Here is a 7137-nt window from a genome sequence, read left to right on the forward strand (position 1 = left end):
CACTACATGCCCCAAGAAAGAGATGCTCCTCAACCAGAACTCACACTTGGAGAACTTGGCATACAAGCCATGTTCTCTCAATGTCTGCAGAATTATCCTCAGATGATGGGCATGCTCCTCTGCATTCCTGGAATACACTAGGATATCATCTATGAAGACAATAACGAAGTGATCCAGGTATGGTCTGAATACTCTGTTCATGAGGTCCATGAATGCTGCAGGGGCGTTAGTTAACCCAAACGGCATTACAAGGAACTCATAGTGCCCATATCTGGTCCTGAATGCTGTCTTTGGTACGTCCTCTTCCCTTATCCTCAGCTGATGGTACCCTGATCTCAGATCTATCTTGGAGAAACAACCCGCTCCTGCTAGTTGGTCGAATAGATCGTCGATCCTTGGCAATGGGTACTTATTCTTGATGGTGACTTTTTTCAACTGCCTGTAGTCGATACAAAGCCTGAGGGATCCATCCTTTTTCTTCACAAAGAGTACTGGAGCACCCCAAGGTGAGGTACTTGGTCGGATGAAACCCTTGTCTACCAGTTCCTGCAACTGTTCTTTCAACTCTTTCATCTCAGCTGGTGCCATCCTGTAGGGAGGGATAGAGATAGGCCTAGTTCCAGGCATCAGCTCTATTTCAAACTCTATCTCCCTTGCAGGTGGTAGTCCTGGAAGCTCGTCTGGGAAAACATCTAAAAACTCATTAACCACTGGCACTGAGGCGGGCTCTCTAACCTGACTGTCCAACTCCCTCACATGAGCTAGAAATCCCTGACATCCCCTCCTAAGCAACCTACGAGCCTGAAGAGCTGAGATTAGACCTCTAGGTGTACCCTTCTTGTCTCCTCTGAAGACGACCTCTGACCCATCCCGATCTCTGAATCTGACTACCTTGTCTCTACAGTCCAAGGTAGCACCATGGGTCGATAACCAATCCATCCCTAGAATGACGTCAAAATCTGTCAAATCTAGAACCACAAGGTCGGCGGAAAGGCATCTTCCCTCTATGAAAACTGGACTACATTGGCAGACTGCCTCTGCCACTGACGGGTCACACTTGGGTCCACTGACCCATAGGGGACACTCTAACCCAGAGACCATCAATCCTAACCTCTGAACGGCTCTCGGTGCAATAAAAGAGTGAGATGCACCCGGGTCCATTAATGCATACACATCAGAACACCCAATGATGAGATTACCTGACACCACGGTGTTGGACGTGTTAGCCTCCTGTTGCGTCATGGTGAAGATCCTGGCTGGAGCTGATGGACCTTCACCTCTGAACCCTGCTGAAGAAGAGGCTGACCCTCTCCCTCTGCCTCTGCCACTGGCCTGGGTAGCAGCTGGAGCTACTGGCTGTGCCACACTTCCTGAAGCTGTCTGCTGTGTCTGTGCCATAGGAACTGTTTTAGGGCATTGCCATGACATATGCCCCTCTTGCCCGCATCTGTAGCAGGTCGTCGTCCCATACCGGCATAAACCCCTGTGTGGCCTACCACACTTCGCACAAGCTGCATTATCTGCCCCAGAACTAGAACCACTGCCAAATCCCAGACTAGACTTGACCTTGTTCCAGAACTTATTCTTCTTACCCTTGGGCTTACCCCATCTCTTACTGCCTGAAGCTGCTGCACTCAAGGTAGAGGGATCTAACCTTCCCCCACCCGGAGTTTTAGAATCAGAAGCTTGTGTCACTGTCTGTTTGACTGTCCCCTGAACGATGGCACTGGCCTCCATTCTCCTAGCCATGTCTACTATGGCATGAAAACTCTCTCTATCTGCTGACTGTACCAAGGAGGAATACCTGGGATGGAGCTTCATGATATACCTCCTTGACTTCTTCTGATCTGTGCTAAGGTCTTGCCCAGCAAATGGCAGCAACTCCATAAACCTGTCAGTATATTCGCCTACACTCATGTCATCAGTTTGCCTCAACTGCTCGAATTCTATCATCTTCAATTCCCTTGAACTATCAGGAAAAGCCCATCCTGCAAATTCATTAGCGAACTCTTCCCATGATAGGTTATCCACCCTCGGCTTCACATAGTTTTTGAACCACTCACGGGCCTTTTTGCATTTCAAGGTGAAACCAGCCATCTGAATGGCTCTACTATCATCAGCCCCAATCTCCTCTGTGATCATCTTGACCTTCTCCAAATATACAAACGGGTCATCACCTGACTCAAACTGGGGAGCACCCAACTTCATGTAATCTGTCATTTTAGCCTTACTTCCCCCAGATGAGCTAGGCTGAGGTATCTGGGTATCTGGGCATGTAGGTGCTGGTGGTGGTGGAGGTACAGCATCCCCAGGGGTAGGGTTTGCTGGATTTGGATAGTATGGTGGAGGTGGGTACATTGGGTACTGTGGATATGGTGGGTAGTATGGTGGGTATGGCATCTGCGTGGGGTAAGGGTTAAAACTAGGGTAATCCGATGTACCTCCCATCGAATACCCGGGATTTTGGGTGTAGGGCGGATAGTGAGGTGGCTGAACAAATCCCGAGGCCTGTGTGCCTCCTTGGGATTCTCCCATACCCTCTTCTGACATACTGACGCCCAAACTGCCATCCCTCCTTTGATCAACATCCATCTGATCTCCCATATCCTCTGACATACCTCCCTGTACTGTTCCTCTGACTGATCTGCTTCTTCCCAGATCTAAAGACCTTCTAGGGTCCCTCACTGCTCGGTCCCTGTTGGACCTACTTGACATTGCCCTAGGCAATGTTGAAGGACGGGCATCAGTGCCTTCGTCCTGAGGTGGCATTCCAGTCAATCGCGCAGATCGACGGGTTCCTCTCATCCTGTTTCCTGAAAACAGCACATAGCACAGCAAATATAAGCATCATATGATTCATGTGGGCACACATGAACCCTCGTCACATACATATCACATCATTTATGCACATGCATTTTATCATGGCATATCACATCATCATAGCAAGACAGGACTCTACATCCTATCCTAGTGGACATGACTTTTTCCTATTGTGCTTGACCTTCTATAACCTCTATGAGCCCGACACTCTAGGTCCGAACATATGAACCTAGGGCTCTGATACCACTCTGTAACGACCCGAAAATCGGACCGCCACCGGCGCTAGGATTCAGGTCGGCTTAAGGCCGCCGGAACCCGTAGCAAGCCTACATACATCCTGTTTACCTGTTTAATCCCATACATGATCAACAAACATACGTAAGAATTAGAAACTTTTCTTTTTCTTCGTACACCAAACCCAACCTGTGCATGCACTGTGTTCATCATATACATAAACATTAATCCCTCTGTGGGATTTCATCAAAGCCTCAATGGCAATATATATATACTGTGTTGAGTTGGTTCACACATACATCATAAAATAAGATCATGTACATACCAAGGGATTTACATAAACTATGGTCAAGCACAACTCTATCCTCAATAACATATTTACATAAACACAACTGTTCAAAACTTTACATTACATTCTTATCAGTTGTCATGTCCACATACTCTAGCTATTACATACATATGACTTTTCTCTTCTTTTCTTCTCTATCAATCCCGTACCTGCAAACCTGGGGGTTAGGGGAGAGGGGTGAGCTAAAAGCCCAGTGAGCAGAAACTAAAAAAAAACATTTTATTAAAGTTCATGCTTTCATGAAATGCATCATATCACAGACAATTCACATCAAGGGTGAATCTGTCACCAATTAGTCTCAACATAGTCTCGTGCCAGGCCGTAGCATGGGGTCCTGGTCTTCCTGTCATATCATATATTAAGTCTCGTGCCAGGCCGTAGCATGGGGTCCTGGTCTTCCTGTCATATCATATATTAAGTCTCGTGCCAGGCCGTAGCATGGGGTCCTGGTCTTCCTGTCATATCATATATTAAGTCTCGTGGACTAATTGGATCATACAGCATTCACCCACAACCACAAAATAAAATGCAATGCGACATATTCGTGAACTAATGCAATCTGCCTATTACATGTCATCATGATGCATGAAACATGCTCAAAATATTTAATTGCTTGATTTAAAACATTAAGCTTGTTTCCACTCACCTCTGGCTAGCTCTGACCAGACACTGAAGCAGCTCACTCACTGCTGGGGTCCTCGGTTCCTCGGGTCCGAACCTACACAGGTGGACTCCAATGAGGGACCAAACATATACAAACATAACGCTAATATATCCCCCAAAAACCCCCTAAAACATCATAGAAAATATGCATGAAATGGCTGAACAGGGCACCTTCGGCGGCACCTTCGGCGGCCGAAAGTCCTGGACAGAGACGAAACTCAGCTAGGTTCGGCGGCACCTTCGGCGGCCGAAAGTGCCAGACAGAGACGAAAGTCTCTTTTCGGGGGCACCTTCGGCAGCCGAAAGCTGCCTCCACAAGAGGGGTTCGGCGGCCGAAACTCCCTTCGGCTGCCGAACCTGGTTTCTGCCAAACGGCAGAAACTTGGTTCAAATGAACCTCCTGCCTCCCAAAACCATAAATCATGCATATTTCTCAACCAAAACACACATACAAGTTCCTAGGGGTCTCAAACATGCACATACCCCATCTACAACACTTCATTCATACACAATCAAGCTACATTGCTCAAAATCACAACATAAACCCATAAACCTACACATGAACTAAACATGCCTTTAATCCCATGAATCTTGCATGAAACTTATTTAAAACATTACAAGAGTTCAAGATCGACTCTTACCTCTTGAAGATCGAGAGTAGAGGCGATCTAACTTGGAGTTGGGAGAAATCTAGCTCCTTGGGCCTCCAAGCTCAAAACTTGCTCAAAACTCGATTCAAAAGCTCAAAAACTTCAAAGCAAGATGAAACCTTGTTAAAACCATGAAAGATCTAGAGGAAACACTCAAGATCGAGGGAGGAACGGTGGAGACTCACCTTGGCCGACAATGGGAGAGAAAAAGCTCGCCCGTGCGGACCAAGGGGACCCTTTTATAGTGGCTGGCCAGGCCACGTTCGGGGGCCGAATGTGCCTCCGCATCCATGCAATGTTCGGCGGCCGAACATGAGGTTCGGCGGCCGAACCTTGACTTCCCTCACTCATGCTTTCGGGGGCCTAACGTGCCTCCAAAACGCATGCATGTTCGGCGGCCGAACTTGACTTTCGGCGGCCGAACCTGGGTTTTCCTCCAAAGCTATTTTCATGTAAAAACTCATTTAATTCACACTTAAAATCATTTAAAACATAAAAGCATTTCATAAAAACATGACTTTACCCTTCTAGAGGTCTCCGACATCCGAGATTCCACCGGACGGTAGGAATTCCGATACCGGAGTCTAGCCGGGTATTACAAGAAATAACAGAGAACCGAGCTCCCTCTACGAAAAGGCCCACAAATGCAGGAACGCATAAAAGGATAAACGAAGGCGAAGGACCATGCTCACAGCTCGGATTAACTCACAATAAATAGACGTTCAGCAAGAATAACCCAGGAAGAGGAAAACAACAAAAGAACGAGTACTCTATCCCAGCGGAACTCACAGCTCAAACCACACCGACTACCAGAAGGTTATCTCAACAATGACGAGATCGTGAGCCAAAAACAGAAAGACCCTCATGAAAATAAGAGAAACTCGCAAGTCAGAAGCTTAACCAGACTCCGAGCTCTTAGCCCGGGTCGGTTCGACCAGCAGAGTCCCAGTAGAGCCGGCCTAGGTCCATCAAATAAGTAAAGTTGACAAAACTAGAAGACAGCGTGAGTAGAAAATAATGATGAGGCACAGGCCGAGGTGAAATATCATTCATCATCAAATACACATCTCCAGATCGCCATACATTTAAACACCAAGGTAAAGGGATAAAGAAATAAGGCAAGTAAAGGACGTTTTGACAAGAGCCGTTCTCGAGCTGCACGGTCATTAGTGGAGCCTAAGTATTTACCCCCTCACCAGTCATGAAATAACTGCTGAGGAGGTAAAGGGGCAATTGATAACCTCCAGATTTTTCCTAGCCCAGGAGTAAGGTTGGGTCCAAAAGAAGGTCACAGGTCCAAAGCCCATCAGATCATATGCTCGAGAGGCGGCTCGACTTCACGAGCCTGGGCCGGCAACCCAGGGTGATCCGGATCAGATATGAGCACAAGCCCCATAAGGGAGTAGGCCCAATTACTCACCAGCCCTACCCGCATGAGCTCTGGAGAGCATTAAATGGTCGTTACGCATGGAGCAGGGGCCTGACACAACCGTACGTACGGGCCTGAGTGAAAAGGATAGGAAAGCACTATATACTGGAGGGTCTTCTCATTCAAAGAGGAGGCTCTCTCTCCTGCTCCTTCTTCCTTAACTCCATTTTTCCTTATTCTCTCTCTGCAACTCTTGTTTATCCACACTACTCTAGCTCGTAAATCTGACTTGAACGTCGGAGGGTCTCCGCCGGGGCATCCCCGGTGGACCCCTGACCCCCTTTTCCCTTATTTTGCAAGTCCTTTCCTCAAAGAGAACATGGAGAGACCCATTTGACAAACCCAACAGAGAGCCCAAAAAGAAATAAGATCCATATAATAGGGGACGAGGGAGAACCAGATCTATCGGATATGGAGCCCAGGGAGATTGAGAGTTATCAATAATAAGTTGTATATGCAGATATATTTTATTTATTTAGCATACAACGATTTTATATTCATTATAATAATTGTAATATATATATATATATATTATTAAAATAATTGAATATAAATAATAAGAATGAATTTTAGCATTCGAATATATCATATAATATCTTAATATTATCCAAATAATTTGACATTTAATATTTTTTTTCATAAATTTATTATTAATATATATATAATTTTTTAATTTAAAATATATAATTTTTTTTTCATATGAACATCCCATTACATGAAAAGAATTAACGAAAGAAAAAAAAAAAGTGATAGGTTTTTTTTTTTTTTTTTTTTTTTTTTTGAAATGGGTGATATTTTTTTCTTTAAATCTAAAATTAAAAACCTTTATAAATATCATAGGTGCTAAAATTTTACTTTTTGACTATATATATATTATTTAATGTAATAATTGAGCAAATTATTTTGAATATTTATTTAAAATTAATACTTTTATTTTATATTTGAATCATCTTATATAATAAAATATAATCCATAAAAAAAAAGTGAAATGA

Source organism: Manihot esculenta, chromosome 10 (assembly GCF_001659605.2).
Source record: "Manihot esculenta cultivar AM560-2 chromosome 10, M.esculenta_v8, whole genome shotgun sequence".
Lineage (NCBI taxonomy): Eukaryota > Viridiplantae > Streptophyta > Magnoliopsida > Malpighiales > Euphorbiaceae > Manihot > Manihot esculenta.